Source organism: Mus caroli, chromosome 4 (genome assembly GCF_900094665.2).
Source record: "Mus caroli chromosome 4, CAROLI_EIJ_v1.1, whole genome shotgun sequence".
Taxonomy (NCBI): domain Eukaryota; kingdom Metazoa; phylum Chordata; class Mammalia; order Rodentia; family Muridae; genus Mus; species Mus caroli.
The window spans coordinates 22,291,170-22,307,508 of NC_034573.1; positions in this window are offsets into that span (position 1 = coordinate 22,291,170).

Consider the following 16,339-nt stretch of genomic DNA (forward strand, 5'->3'; position numbering starts at 1 on the left):
CCCCTGTACCCATATCTTCGAGGCTTTTCCCTACTTTCTCCTCTATAAGTTTCAGTGTCTCTGGTTTTATGTGGAGTTNCTTAATCCACTTAGATTTGACCTTGGTACAAGGACATAGGAATGGATCAATTCGCATTCTTCTACATGATAACTGCCGGTTGTGCCAGCACCATTTGTTGAAAATGCTGTCTTTTTTTGAATATGAATTTCATCACTCACTTGATAAACTACATGACCATGGATAAAATATCAGCACCTGATTATCTTTTTATAAAGTTTGAATTAACATATTACACCAGTGACGTTCTTGGGAGGCACATATGGTGGTTTGATTAAGAATGGTTCCCAAAGCCTCATATATCCAATTCTTAACCACCAGATAGTGGCACTATTTGAAAAGATTAAAAGGACTAGGAGATATAGTTTTGTAACAGGAAATGTGTCACTGGGTATAGGTTTTGAGGTTTCAAAAATCCTAGCCAGGACTAATCACTCTCTGCTTGCAGTTCAGGATGTTACTCTCAACTATTACTACAGCATCATGCTGGCCATGCCTGCTATCATGTTCCCTCCTGTGATGATAAAGGACTAAGCCCCTGAAACTCTAAGCCAGCTCCCAATTAAATGCTTTTCTTGATAAGGGTTGCTTTAGTCGTGGTGTCTCTTCACAGTAATATAGCAGTAACTTAACAGAAAATAATAATACATACCACCAACTTTCCTTGAATTTATATATTTTATGTTAGGTGAAAAACACACATAAGCATTGTTGGCATTGATATATATATATATATATATATATATATATATGTCATTATCTTAGATAGGGTTTTACTGCTAGAAACAGACACTATGACCAAGGCAACTCTTACAAGGACAACATTTAATTGGGGCTGGCTTACAGTCATTAAAGGTTCAGTCTATTATCATCAAGGCAGGAATATGGGAGCATCCAGGCCAGCATGGTACAGGAGGAACTGAGAGTTCTGCATCTTCATCAGAAGGCTACTGCCAGAATATTGGCCTCCAGGCAGTTTGGATGAGGGTCTGAAAGCCCACATCCACAGTGCCATGCCTACTCCTAAAAGTCCATACCTACTCAAATAGGGCCACAAATTCTAGTAGTTCCCCTCCCTGGGTTAAGCATATACAGACCATCAAAATTACTATTAATATCTACATTAGATATTACAATTTATATCTTTATTATTCTTACAGATTTTCCCAGCAAACATAATTGTAATGTGGATGCCAAACTCTGGTATTCACTAGCACCTGCACTCAGTTTTGCAACCCTTTAACATATATCTTCAATATGCATAATTTTTTTTTAATTTTTTTTTTGAGACAGGGTTTCTCTGTAGACCAGGCTGGCCTCGAACTCAGAAACCTGCCTGCCTCTGCCTCCAGAGTGCTGGGATTAAAGGTATGCATCATCATGCCTGGCTGCATAAATTTAATAATAGATCTTAAACAATATTGAAACTAGAAGTGAAACAATAAGAGTTGTGGCCTATGGTTATGAATGGAGAAATAATTCCTGTTAACTGGTTAACTGAGATAAGAATTTGGTAGAATAAGAATTTAAAATCTTAGTGGTACACATAACTCAAACACCTCTCTAATTAGACTTAAGACTGGTTGACAAAATGGAGACCATGCTGCTATTAGAAACATAGTCCTCTAACCTGTGCTAGTGAACTTGTCTTTGGAGGAGAATCTCTAGCTACTCATTTACTAAATTAGCATAATCCCTAAATATTTCTCCTTAAACCCACAGAATAATGACATATCACCTCTCATCAAGAAACCTTCTCTTTATAACAGAGAAAGAACACTATATAAAACTGCAATGAATCAAAAGATAGAGTTGTGAGATTGAGTCCCATGGATTCACCTGGAAAACTCTTCAGTACCCGTGACTCAGAATACTGTAGATAAGGCAACATGAATCTATAAGAGACAGAGGATAAGGGAGTTTGCTATAAGATTGTCTCCTTAGGAATGTAAGAGAGAGAGAGAGATAGAGAGAGAGAGAGAGAGACAGAGACAGAGACAGAGACAGAGACAGAGACAGAGACAGACAGAGAGAGAGACAGAGACAGAGAGAGAGAGATACAAATATCTCACCAAGTTGATTGCCCAAGTGTGTGCAAAAATGAACATGTATGACACAAATGGACATGATAGACTGGACAAAGAGAAGTTCACGAGAGATTAACCCTACATAAAGAATTATATACAACTAAGGAAAGCTGGAAGTGGGAGATGTCTTAAAGTACACAAACTGGTTTTTCAGTGCGAAATGTTCAACCCTGAAAACACACTTAAGTAATATTATCCACCCACACCTGGGTGGGAGAGGGGACAAGAAGGGGAAGGGGGAACACGATCAGGAATTAGCAGGGGCAGGACTGAAATTTTGAGGGCTAGAAGAAAGAGTGGAAACAATCAAACTCAGGAGGTAGGAGGTGGGGGACCCTCTAGAATGTATGAGAGACTTGGGAGGTTAAAGACTCTAAGAACTCAAAGGGAGGGACCATAGATGAAATTCCCTACACTAGAAAGAGGGAACTTGTAGAGCCCACCTCCAGCAGAAAGACGAGGCATCAAGTGGAGGATGGGGTTGCTATCCCACAGTCAAAAATTATGACCCAGAATTTTTCCTGTCTTAAAGAACTGCAGAGACAAAAATGAAGGAGAGGATAAGAGAAAGGTGGTCCAGTGACAGGCCCAAGATGGGACCCAGCTCAAGGGGAGGTCCAGGGCATAACACTGTTACTAATGCTGTTGTGTGCTTGAAGACAGGAACCTAGCATGGATGCCTTCTGAGAAGCCCAACAAGCAGCTGGGAGAGTTAGATCAGATATTAGGACCCAACCAATGGACAGAAACTTGTGACTCCTGTGGTTGAACTGGCGAAAAGCTAGAAGAAGCTGAGGAAGAGGACAGCCCCATGGGAAGACTGGCAGTTTCAACTGGCCTGATCCCTGAGATCTCTCAGACACTGAGCCACGAACGAGGTGGCATACATCAGCTGATATGAGGCCCCTCACACATATACAGTGGAAAACTCCCTAGTCTGGCCTCATTGAGAGAAGATGCATCTCACCCTAGAGAGACTTGTGGTCCCAGGTAGTAGGGAGGTCTGGCAGAGGAGAGTGTGGTGGCATCCTCTTGAAGATGGTACGGGGGAGGAGGTAAGGAATAAGGAGAGTTGTCAAGAACAGGGTGGCAGATTAGGAGGAGGATGAAAACTAGACTGTAAAGAAGGATTAAAGAATAAAAATATAGATTTTTTTAAAAGTAATATTATCCAGACTAAACAATTTGTTTTTAAGTATGGTAGATAGATGTGTGGAATAACAATTAGTGTAAAAAGCGGCCAAAAACTTGAGGAGTTGGAAAGTTTCATTAATTTGTAATAAAGTTTAACCTGTTACGATCACTTAGCAAGTAAGCAAGGGGCTTGTCCATTGAGAAAAACAGAGTCTTCCTCTTCTCATTGTCATTAATTGCCTATAGCTCTTGATGTAAGCATGGGCTTTGTGAGTTCCCCAACATGAACCCCAGCATGTTAGCTGGTGGTGTCATTATGAATGTATATGTAGTTCTGATGGAACATGCCAAGGAAAGCCAGTACAATCATTACTCAACCACAGCTAGACTTGGAAGAACAAAAATGGCAATGGTAGTCAAATTTCTGTTGAGCTCACTAGGCAGACAGGCACACTGCCTTTCTAAAGCCAGGTCTGGAGACAGCACAGGCAGGCTTGGTTCTGAGGGACACAACAGGGAAAGTTGATACCAAAGGTGCTCTCCAGAGCTGGCCTAGAAGAGTAGAAACAGTGAGAGCTGGCTTGGTTTTGAGGAACTGACAAGAGAAATTCTGAAAGGTTAGTGAGTAGAAGTTTTGAGGATGTAGATATGGAGTATGAGCTGAGTATCCAGAACTGAGCCCAAGAGTCTCAAATACCTTGAAGTTTAATTGATGCATCCCAAATGTGTTTCAGTAAACATAATAATAAAAGTTAATAAATATGTATTCTCAAGATTCATTAGCAGATATCCAATGAGGAAGAAATAATGGGGCTATATGAGTAATGAGAAACTGTCAACATTAACTGCTATTACAGGCATATGAATGTAATTTAGTAATAATATCCATTTTATATATATAGAGAGAGCACCGAGTGATGTCAACCTTTAAATGACGTTTAAACTCCAACACATCAGAATTACGTGCAGACTAAGAAAACTTGTAAAGAAAAGAAAAATACCTTATTAGTTTTAACATTTATTTTATCTTGATACTATTTAAAAATCCTATTATGAAAGAAAATTATAAGAAACTAAAATGGAAAATATACGTACAAACTCAATTTAATAACTTCAATTATTAAGGGCTCTTTGCACACATACATACATACAACATATATATGTGTGTGTGTGTGTGTGTGTGTGTGTGTGTGTGTGTGTGTGTGTGTGTGTGTGTGTGTGTGTAAAGACTGCAGACTGCAATCAGCTGCTTCTATTGGAGCCATTTATGTCACCTCATGGTTGCATAAATCATTTTTTTAAAATCCTTTTCTGGACCAGAATTTTTGCTCCCTCTACCTTTTCCAGACTCTGCTCCCTACTTTCCCTTTCCCCCAGATTAACTCCTCCCTCCTTTTTCTTCAGAAAACAGCAGGCCTTCCCAAAATATCAAATTAACCCAACATACAAAAATAAAATACTAGGCATGGCCCTCATATCAAGGAAAGATGAAGCATCCCAAGAGGAAAGAGTTCTCAAACACAGGCAAAGAGTCAGAAACAACACCCAATTTTAGGAGTTCCACAAGAACATCGAACTACACAACTCTAACATATAGAGAGGATGTAGCTGAAATTCATACAAACACCCTGGTTGTCACTTCAGCCACTGTGGGTCCCTATAAACCCTATTGAGTTGATTCTGTTGGCTGTGTTCTTGTGGTGCTTTGATCTTTCTGCCTCTTATACTCCTCCTCCCTCTTCTTCCATGGAGTTGCCCCAGCACTGCCTGATGTTTAGTTGTTTGTATCTGTATATGAAGCCTCTCTGAAGGCAATTGTGCTGTTGCAAGCCTACCAGTATAGCATAATATTATTAAGAATCATTTCATTGACATTTTTGTTGCTTGTGCCAGTCAAATTTTGTTCTGCCCTTAGGATTCTGGGATATCCATGGGCTACCTCTAGTGTCCTGGCCCCTTAAGTTGTACAATTCTACAAGTTCCAAGCCAGGTACCCGACCCAAGTACTACTACTACTACTTCTTCTTCTTCTTCTTCTTCTTCTTCTTCTTCTTCTTCTTCTTCTTCTTCTTCTTCTTCTTCTTCTTCTTCTTCTGTTGAATTTAAAGTTTATTATGCATGTTTAATGGCAAAAAGCATAAAATGACTTTTAATATTTGAAGGATAAGTTCCTCAATAATTAACATTCCTGTCAATCATTCTCCTCTTGTGGTTTAAATCAGTGTTCTGCTCTTTCTCCACATAAACTTCAGTATAGAAGGCAAGTTTCAAATAACTCAAAGTGACTGTTTTCTTGTCCTATAATAATTTCTTCTAGGTCCTTGTCTATACATATAGGTTATCAGTTAAAAGGTTTTATGTTCCTACCGTGCCAGCTTTATATTTTGAGGACTGAGTTCAGATATCTCCTGGGAATAGAAGGTCCCTCATTTTGACAGAATATAGTCTATGAAGGTGTAGCATCCATGTCTGAACAGGTTTCCAGATGCTCAGGAATCTGCATCCAAACCCTTCCTGTTTCTGAAACTGAGAGTTGATTTCTACCTGATGATGGGTAAAAACAGAAATAATTAAAGAGCAAAACTTCAACATACTGATGTTCAAAAGTAGAAGATAGAGGTGATAAGAGTGGGAAATGGGAAAAATAAGGGGACTTTGGCAGAAAAGAAAAATCAATGTAAGAGCAGAGTGAGGGCAGCAGGATCAATAACACTAAGGATGTTTGGAAAATCCATAGCAAATCATAATTTTACATTTGCCTAAAATTACATACAATACATATGTGTGCTACATCCACTCCAGTAGTGCCAAGCACGACAGGCCCTGAAAACCTGGGCGCTGTCCCAAGGTGAAAAGTTCACGGAAACTTAGTCTCCTGGAACTGTGGCATCCTGTATAAATAATGCTCCAATGTCCTTGCTTTAGTTGGTAAACGGATCTGTGAGCTTTCCCTTAATATTGCTTTATTACAAGTGCTCCTAAGGATTGATATTTTGACATATAGCTAAGTTAGATTCTAGGCAGTCCTTGATTTGACCTTGGGCATGGATAGCTAAGTCACTGTCCTACACAGGAATTTACCATTATCTAGGAAGAAGGAAGTTTGTGACCTAAAGAGGAACCAGTGTAGATACTTAGAACTATAGGCAGCTGAGTCACACCCATACACAAGTATTTACAATGGCCTAGGGGGAAGATGGACTATACAATAGACTAGAATAGGAACTATGGCAAGGGCAAGAAGCCCTTGACTCTGGCTTCTAAGATTAAGTGGCCCTTAGGTGGAGATGTTTTTGATCCCAGTTGTTAACATTGAATTTTACCCCAGTTGGTTCCTGCCAATCCTTCCATGTTTGCATTCCTCTGATTTATGTAGGAATCCAGTAACCTCTTTGTACCTTGCTGGTGTGTCATCCAACTTCCCTATTTTCTTCTATATAAAAAGTTTGATGCTCAATTTGACAAATTACATTCAGATCCACACTCCCTTGTGTTGAGTCTGTCTGTCAATTCCCACCGACTCCTTGCCCACCTGTGACCAGAGATCTGTTCCACGCAAAGAGACCAAGAGGATCTGCCGCATGAGTGATTTTTTTTTTCTTTTTTTGTTTATTGTTTTTTTCTATCTTTTTACACTCAAGATTTTATTATACTCCCTGCCCACCTTCCGACTGTTCCACATCCCATACCTCCTCCGTGCCCCCATCTCCATGAGAATGTCCACATATCCCCACATGCCATTAGAACTCTAGACTCCCTAGGGCCTCCAGTTTCTTGAAGGTTAGGTACACTTTCTCTGGCTGAACTCAGACCAGGCAGTCCTCTGCTGAATGTGTTGGGGACCTCATACAAGCTGGTGTATGCTGCCTAGTTTGTGATCCACTGTCTGAGAGATCTCACAGGTACAGGTTAATTGAGACTGCAAGTCCCACTACAGGGTCACCCTCCTTCTCAGCTTCTTCCAGCCTTTCCCTAATTAAACCACAGGATTTAGCAGCTTCTGTCCATTAGATAAATACAAATATCTGCATCTGACTCTTACAACTGCTTGTTGGTTCTTTCTGAAGGCAGTCATGAGCACTCCATAGGACTCAGTAATAGTGTCAGGCCTTAGGTCTTCCTCTTGAGCTGGATCCCACTTTGGACCTGTCACTGAACCTTCTTCTCCTCAGGCTCCTCTCCATTTACATCCCTGCAGTACTTTCAAACAGGAAAAATTATGGGTCAGAGTTTTGACTATGGGATGGCAACTCCATTCCTTACTCGGTGCCCTGTTTTCTGCTGGAGGTGGGCTCTATAAGTTCCCTCTACCTACTGTAGGGCATTTCATCTAGGGTTTCTCCCTTTGATTCCTGAGAGTCTCTCACCTCCCAGATCTTGTACATTTTGGAGGGTACCCTCAACCTCCTACCTCCAGAGGTTGCCTGTTTCCATTGTTTCTGCTGGCCCCCTGGGCTTCAGTCCTTTTCCCTCACCCAATACCAGATCAGGTTCCTCTCTTTTCCAGTCCCCTTTCCCTTCCAGGTCCCTCTCTCCCTCCCGACTTGTGGTTGCTTTCTTCTCCCACCCAAGTTGGACTGAGGCGTCCTTACTTGGGTTCTTCAGCCTTTTGACCCTTTTGAGTTCTGTGGATTGCATCTTGGATATTCTTTACTTTTTTGGCTAATATCCACTTATTAGTGAGTACATACCATGCATGTCCTCTTGGGTCTGAGTTACCTCACTCAGGATGATATTTTTCTAGTTCCATTCATTTGCCTACAAAATTCAGGATGTCCTCATTCTTGATAGCTGAGTAAGTATTCCATTGTGTAAATTAACCACATTTTCTGTATCCATTAATCTGTTGAGGGATATCTGAGTTGTTTCCAGCTTCTGACTATGACAAACAAGGCCACTATGAATATAGTGGAACATGTGCCCCTGTCACATGGTGGGGCATCTTTTGGATATATATCTAAGAGTGGTATTGCTGGGTCTTCAGGTACATCTATTTCCTATTTTCTGAGAAAACTCCATATTGATTTCCAGAGTGGTTGTACTAGTTTGCAATCACACAAATAATGAAGGAGTGTTTCTCTTTATCCATATTCTTACCAACATTTGTTGGTTTTGATCTTAACCATTATGATTGGCGTAAGGTGAAATGTCAGGGACATTTTGATTGGCATTTCTCTGATCTCTAAGGACTTTGAAGATTTCTTTAGGCGTGTCTGAACCATTCTAGATTCCTCTGTTGTAAATTCTCTGTTTAGTTCTATACCCCATATTTTAATTGAGTTATTTGGTTTTTTTGTGGCTAGCTTCTTTAGTTCTGTATATATATTGGATATTAGTCCTCTATCAGATATGGGGTTAGTGAAGACATTTTCCCAATGTGTAGGTTGCCAATTTGTCTTATTGACTATGTCTTTTGTCTTACAGAAACTTTCCTGTTTCCTAAGGTCGCATTTATTAATTCTTGATCTTGGAGCATAATTGGAGTTCTGTTTAGGAAATTTCCCCATTTTAATGAGTTTAAGACTCTCTCCCATTTTTTCTTCTATTAGATTCAGTGTCTGGTTTTATGTTGAGGTCATTGATCCACTTGGACTTGAGCTTTGTTCAAGGTGAAAAATATGAGTCTACTTATATTTTTCTACATACAGAGAGCCAGTTAGACCAGCACCATTTATTGAAGATGCTTTCTTTTTTTATTGTATATTTTTGGCTTCTTTGTCAAAGATCAAGTGTGCTTAAGTGTGTGGTTTTAATTTTGAGTGTTCAATTCTATTCCATAGATCAACATGTCTGTCTCTGTACCAATATCATGTAGTTTTTGTTACTACTGCTCTGTAGTAGAGCTTGACATTAAGGATGGGGATGCCCCCACCAATTCTTACATGCAGTTTAAATTATAGGTTGAATGATTTGTGGTTGGGTTGATGTCCCAAACTCACCACTAGAAGTCATGTCTAGTTACAGAAGATGGCTCATTCATTCTCCATTTTTTTACATTATTATTATTATTATTAATCATTCCATTATTTTACATCTCATATGATATCCCATTTCCTGGTTACCCCCTCCATCAACCCTCCATCCCAGGATATCCCATTTCCAGGTTACCTCTCTGCCATTTTATCCATTACTGGGAGTATTCATTAGAGTCACCCTTTAAGTTCCAGGAAGTTTACATTGCACTGGGTTGTCATAACACCCCCCAAATTCAACCTCCCTCAATTGCTGCCATCTCTCCCAGTGCTCTTTTTCATCATCCCTCTTCTCAATTTGATATCTCCTCTTCCCACCCCTAGTCTACCTGTGAAATCTATTCTATTTCTCCTTACCCAGGAAGCCATATATCCATATTGCCCCTTCCTTGTTACTTAGCCTCTATGAGTCTGTGGATTGTAGCATGATTGTTTCTTATGTTACAGCTGATATTGACTAACAAGTGAGTTCATACCATGTTTGTCTTTTGTGGTCTGGATTATTTCACACAGGATTTTTTTTTTTTTTTTTTTTTTTTTTTTTTTTTTTTCTTTTTTTTTGCAAATTTTTTGAAGTCTTTTTTGGAAACAGATGAATAATACTTNACTAACAAGTGAGTTCATACCATGTTTGTCTTTTGTGGTCTGGATTATTTTTCACAGTGTTTTTTTTTTTTTTTTTTTTTTTTTGCTACTTTCATCCATTTGATTGCAAATTTCTTGAAGTCTTTTTTGGAAACAGATGAATAATACTTCATTGTGTAAATGTATCACATTTTCTTTATCTATTCTTTGGTTGAGGTATATCAAAATTGCTTCCAGTTTCTAGCTATTGTGATTACAGTTGCTATGAACACAGTTGAGCAACTGTCCTAGTGGTAGGATGTAGAGTCTTTTGGGTACATTCCAGAAGTGAGTTGGCTGGGTTTTTAGGTTGATTGATTGATTCCAAATTTTCTGAAGAACTCCCATATTGGTTTCCAAATGGGCTGTACTAGGTTGTACTAGTTTGTAGGAGTGCTATCCTTCATCCACATCTTTGCTAGCTTAAATTTTCATGTGTGCTTTAGTCTTAGCCATTTTATCAGGTATATGATGAAGTCTTAAATTCATTTTGATTTGCATTTCCATGATGTTAGAGATGTTGAAAAATGTGTTTCTCCACTATTTGAGATTGCTCTGTCAGAGAAGTCACTAATTTAAGAATGCTTTAGCTTATATTTGTTGAGAAACCTTCAAATTTATCTTTGTACATTTAAAAATTATATTTTAAATTTATAAAATTTTAAGTAATATTTATGATATCTCTGTTGTCTCTTTCTCTATTCATGTCTCTCTGTGTGTTTGTGTGTATGAGTGTTGGTTTATTTATCTTTGTGTTTATGTATGTGTCTCCATGTCTTTATCTGTATGTGTATATATATGTCTTTGTACATTTCTGTATTTGAGTTTCAGCATTTGTGTGTGCATGTGTTTGTGTGTGTGTCTTTCAATAAAACATTCTTTTCCATGTGGTACTGGTTTTGCTAGTTTTCAATATGTAGTCCAGGCTGGTTGAGCTCCTAGTATCCTTTCTACCTCAGCATTCCAAGTGTTTAAATTATCATGTATTTTAAAGGTCTTCCACAGTTCATTATTTGTCTTGCTATTGTTCACTGAGTAATTCTGCTTAACATTCATAAAGTTATATATCTAATATAAACTTGTATGTACAATTACAAAAGCATGTTATTTACTTGTTTGATTTCCTAATGCCCTTAAATTTTTATGTATAGTTGTTTTGTCACATTAAACAGCAATATTTTCACGAGAAACCTGCATATAAAACTGCAAAAAATTAAGTTTCTTTGATTTCTCAAAATGATTTGATTTCTTCCAGGATAATCAAAGTGGTGTTTTTTCTGTTTGTTTTTCAAAACAGTGTCTATGTCTATCTGCCAAGTCTCAATCTCACAGTCTTCTTACTTCCAATTCCATGTCCTGAGAGTACAGCTATGTGCCACTATGACTGACATCTAAAATTTTTATTTAAAAACAATTAAGATTAAAATTTTTCTCCTCCTTTTGTGGGATAGTATAACTGTCCTTTTCACATTCATTAGAATCAGCTGAGAGATGGATATAAGGTGGAGAATGGAAGCTGAGCACCAGCAGGCATTCTTCATGTTGGATGAGAGGGAGATGAGCAGGAGTAACTGGAAGGAGAGAAAGGAGAGACAACTGCTGTTGGGATGTTATATATGAGAGAATAATAAATATGAAAATTAAAAAAAACATGACCATTAAAAAAGAACTTAGGCAAATTATCCTTACTTCATAGAGATATTTTCCTTCTATGTATAAACAATTTATTGTAGCATGTTGTTGAGTGTAATATTTCCTCCTGGCAAATGTGAACATGTTGTATAAATTGAAAGACAGTTATTGAACTTGTAATATTAGATTCCTCATTGAATCCAAAGTCCAAAATTGCTATTTGTGGGCTTGAAAACAAGTAACTGATCCAGCAAATTCTCTCCACAAAATGGAAATAATTATGGTATACACAGAGGACTCTAAGAGGATTTAGGATAAATATTCAAATAATATTTAAACAAAGTATGTAGTTCTACACACATATTTTTAAATTTTACCCTTTGTGTTGCATTTCCCCTTTTTTTCAGCACAGTGTTGCCTTATTCAACTTAATTAATGTAATGTCTAACCTCACCTTCATCCAGAACTTTACTGTATTTTCACTTACACATTAGCAGTACTCTGATGCCATTTCATGGAAATGGCAAAGGAAAAAGTTATCCCTAGGCATGGGTCAAACAGGCTGGTGCTCACCAAGCATATGGGAAAGGAATGCTCCCGTGCTGACAAGAAGGGATTAAAAGCACTGTAGATGGCTTTTCCCCAGATGACTTCCACAGATGTTTAAGGTTTATGAAACAGCTGTTTCAGTGTGTGCACAGCAAGTCTCCCCCTCTATACTCTTCTGATTATGAATGCTCTGTACTATGCCCAGTTGATTTTTCCCTCACACATTGCCCTATAGATTAAGTATGACAATTAGTAATGCTCTGTAGATACAGAAAAAGGAAAAAAAAAACTCAGAACCTAAACAAAATCTGCTTCAGAACATTGAAACATTGGGTATAAATAATGGGATTTATGAATGGTGGTGTAAAAATAGTCCCTTGACACTGTGGACCCATAATGCTCATTTTATATATAAGTGATCTAATGATATATTTTGTTATAATGCACATGTTATCCATTCAAAAGCCACTAAGTGTGTGGGAAATTGAGGAGAATTTACAGACTTATTTTATGTATTTTTATATGTATCTCTATTGCTCATATTTACACATTAATTTCAAAGACAGAAACCTTTGATACCTGCAAAAGAATATGTCTGAAGTTCATAATATTTGGTTGTTTCTTTTGTGAATTCATTGTTTCATATTCAAAGTTTATGATATTTTTAAAAGTAGATCTTGCTGAGATTAAGATTATTCTAAACTTAATTGAAATAAACTCTATCAAACTAAAAACTTTCGTACTATTCAATTCATTCTATGAAGCAACAATTACACTGACACCTAAATCACAAAAACATCCAACAAAGAAAGAGAACTTCAGACCAATTTCCCTTATGAATATCAATGCAAAAATAAAATCCTCGCAAACTGAATCCAAGAACACATCAAAGTGATCATCCATCATGACCAAGTAGGCTTCATCCCAGGGATGGAGGAATGGTTTAATATACAGAAATCCATCAATGTAATCCACTTTATAAACAAACTCAAAGACAAAAAACACATGATCATCTAGTTAGATGCTGAGAAAGCATTTGACAAAATCCAACTCCCCTTCATGATAAAAGTCAAGGAAAGATCAGGAATTCAAGGACCATACCTAAATATAATAAAAGTAATATAAGCAAACCAGTAGCCAACATCAAACTAAATGGAGAGAAACTTGAAGCAATACCACTAAAATCAGGGACTAGACAAGGCTGTCAACTTTCTCTCTACCAATTCAATATAGTAATTGAAGTCCTAGTCAGAGCAATTCAACAACAAAAAGAGATCAAGGGGATACAAATTGGAAAGGAAGAAGTGAAAATATCACTGTTTGCAGATGATATGATAGTATATATAAGTGACCCTAAAAACTCCACCAGAGAACTCCTAAACTTGATAAACAGCTTCAGTGCAGTAGCTGGATATAAAATTAACTCAAACAAATCAGTGGCTTTTCTATACACAAAGGTTAAACAGGATGAGAAAGAAATTAGGGAAACAACACCCTCATAAGAGTCACAAATAATATAAAATACCTTGGTGTGACTCTAACTAAAGAAGTGAAAGATCTGTATGACAAAAACTTCAAGTCTCTGAAGGAAGAAATTGAAGAAGATCTCCCATGCTCATGGATTGGCAGGATTAATATAGTAAAAATTGCTATCCTGCCAAAAGCAATCTACAGATTCAATGCAATCCCCTCCAAAATTCCAATTCAATTCTTCACTGAGTTAGAAAGGGCAATTTGCAAATTAATCTGGAATAACAAAACACCTAGGATAGCAAAAACTATTCTCAACAATAAAAGAACCTATGGGAGAATCACCATGCCTGACCTCAAGCTGTACTATAGAGCAATTGTGATAAAAACTGCATGGTACTGGAACAGTGACAGACAGGTAGATCAATGGAAAAGAATAGAAGATCCAGAAATGAACCCAAACACCTATGGTCACATGATCTTTGACAAGGGAGCTAAAACCATCCAGTGGANAAAAGACAGCATTTTCAACAAATGATGCAGGCACAACTGGCAGTTATTATGTAGAAGAATGAGAATTGATCCATTCTTGTCTCCTTGTACAAAGCTCAAGTCTAAATGGAATAAAGAACTCCACATAAAACCAGAGACACTGAAAATTAAAGAGGACAAAGTGGGGAAAACTCTTGAAGATATGGGCACAGTGGAAAAATTCCTAAACATAACAGCAATGGCCTGTGCTGTAAGATCAAGAATNGACAAATGGGACCTCATAAAATTGCAAAGCTTCTGTGGGGCAAAAGATACTGTCAATAAGACAAAAAGGCCACCAACAAATTGGGAAAGAATTTTTACCAATCCTAAATCTGATAGGGGACTAATATCCAATATATACAAAAAGCGCAAGAAGCTGAACTCCAGAAGATCAAATAACCCCATTAAAAATTGGGGTACAGAGCTAAACAAATAATTCTCAACTGAGAAATACCAAAGGGCTGAGAAGCACTTGAAAAAATGTTCAACATCCTTAATCATCAGGGAAATGCATCAAAACAACCCTGAGATTCCACCTCACTCCAGTCAGAATGGCTAGGATCAAAAATTCAGGTGACAGCAGATGCTGGCAAGGATGTGGAGAAAGAGGAACACTCTTCCATTGCTGGTCAGATTGAAAGCTGGTACAACCATTCTGGAAATCAGTCTGGCAGTTCTTCAGAAAACTGAACATAGTACTGCCGGTAGATCCAGCAATAACTCTCCTGGGCATATACCCAGAAGATGTTTCAACTGGTAATATGGACACATGCTCTGCTATGTTCATAGCAGCCCTATTTTTAATAGACAGAAGCTGGAAAGAACCCAGATGTCCCTCAACAGAGGAATAGATAGAGAGAAAGTGGTACATTTACACAATGGAGTACTACTCAGCTATTAAAAACAAGGAATTTATGAAATTCTTGGGCAAATGGATGTATCTGTAGGATATCATCCTGAGTGAGGTAACCCAATCACAAAAGAAGTCACTTGATATGCACTCACTGATAAGTGGATATTAGCCCAGAAACCTAGAATACCCAAGATACAACTTCCAAAACACAAGAAAATCAAGAAGGAAGACCAAGGCATTGATACTTCATTCCTTCCTAGAAAAGGGAATAAAATATCTATGGAAGGAATTGCAGAGACAAAGTTTGGAGCTAAGATGAAAGGATGGACCATCCAGAGACTGCCCCACCCGGGGGTCCATCCATAATCAGCCACCCAACCCAGACACTATTGCATATGCCAGCAAGATTTTGCTGAAGGGACCCTGAAAGAGGTGTTTCCTGTGAGGCTTTGCCAGTGCCTGGCAAATACAGAAGTGGATGTTCACAGTCATCTATAGGATGGACACAGGGCCCCCAATATAGGAGCTAGAGAAAGTACTCAAGAGATGAAGGGGTCTGCAACCCTATAGGTGAAACAACAATATGAACTAATCAGTACCCCCAGACAGAGCTCATGTCTCTAGCTGCATATGTAACAGAAGATGTCTTAGTCGGCCATCATTGGGAAGAGAGGCACCTTGGTCTAGCAAACTTTATATGTCAAGTATAGGGGGACGCCAGGGCCAAGAAGTAGGAGTGAGTGGGTAGGGGAGAAGGGAAGGGAGAGGGTATAGGGGACTTTTGGGATAGCATTTAAAATGCAAATGAAGAAAATATCTAAAAAATATGGGAAAATGGTTTTGAATATCATGTTTCAAAAAACCAAGCTATTGTATTAAACATCGATTCATTTACTTGTTCAATCATTCATTGAATTTTCTTAAAACCTTTAAAATTATCTATATTTGTTTTTGTTTGTACTGGGTGCTGAAGATATAGATAAAGAAATGGTTGTTGAAACACTTGAAAATAGTGGTTCAGAAAATTAGTTGTAAAACTAACTTGTCTAAGTTTGAATTTTTGTCTTTAATACCATCTGAGAGGCCTCTGTAATTTCATTAACCAATGTCTCTTAGCTAGAATTTTATTTATATGTAGAGAAAATATTACTATGGCAACTCTTATAAAGGAAAACCTTTAATTGAGGCTGTCTTTCAGTTTCAGAGGCTTACACTATTATCATCGTGGCAGGAAGTCATGATGGCGCACAGGCAGACACAGTGTTGGAGAAAGGGCACAATGTTGTATGTCTGGATCTACTGGCAGCAGGAAGTGAACAGACAAACACTTCCAAAACAAGGCCACACCTACTCACTCAAGGCCATAGCTCCCAATGCTATCACTCCTGATGAGCCTATTGGGGGCCTTTTTTTTTTTTTTTTTTTT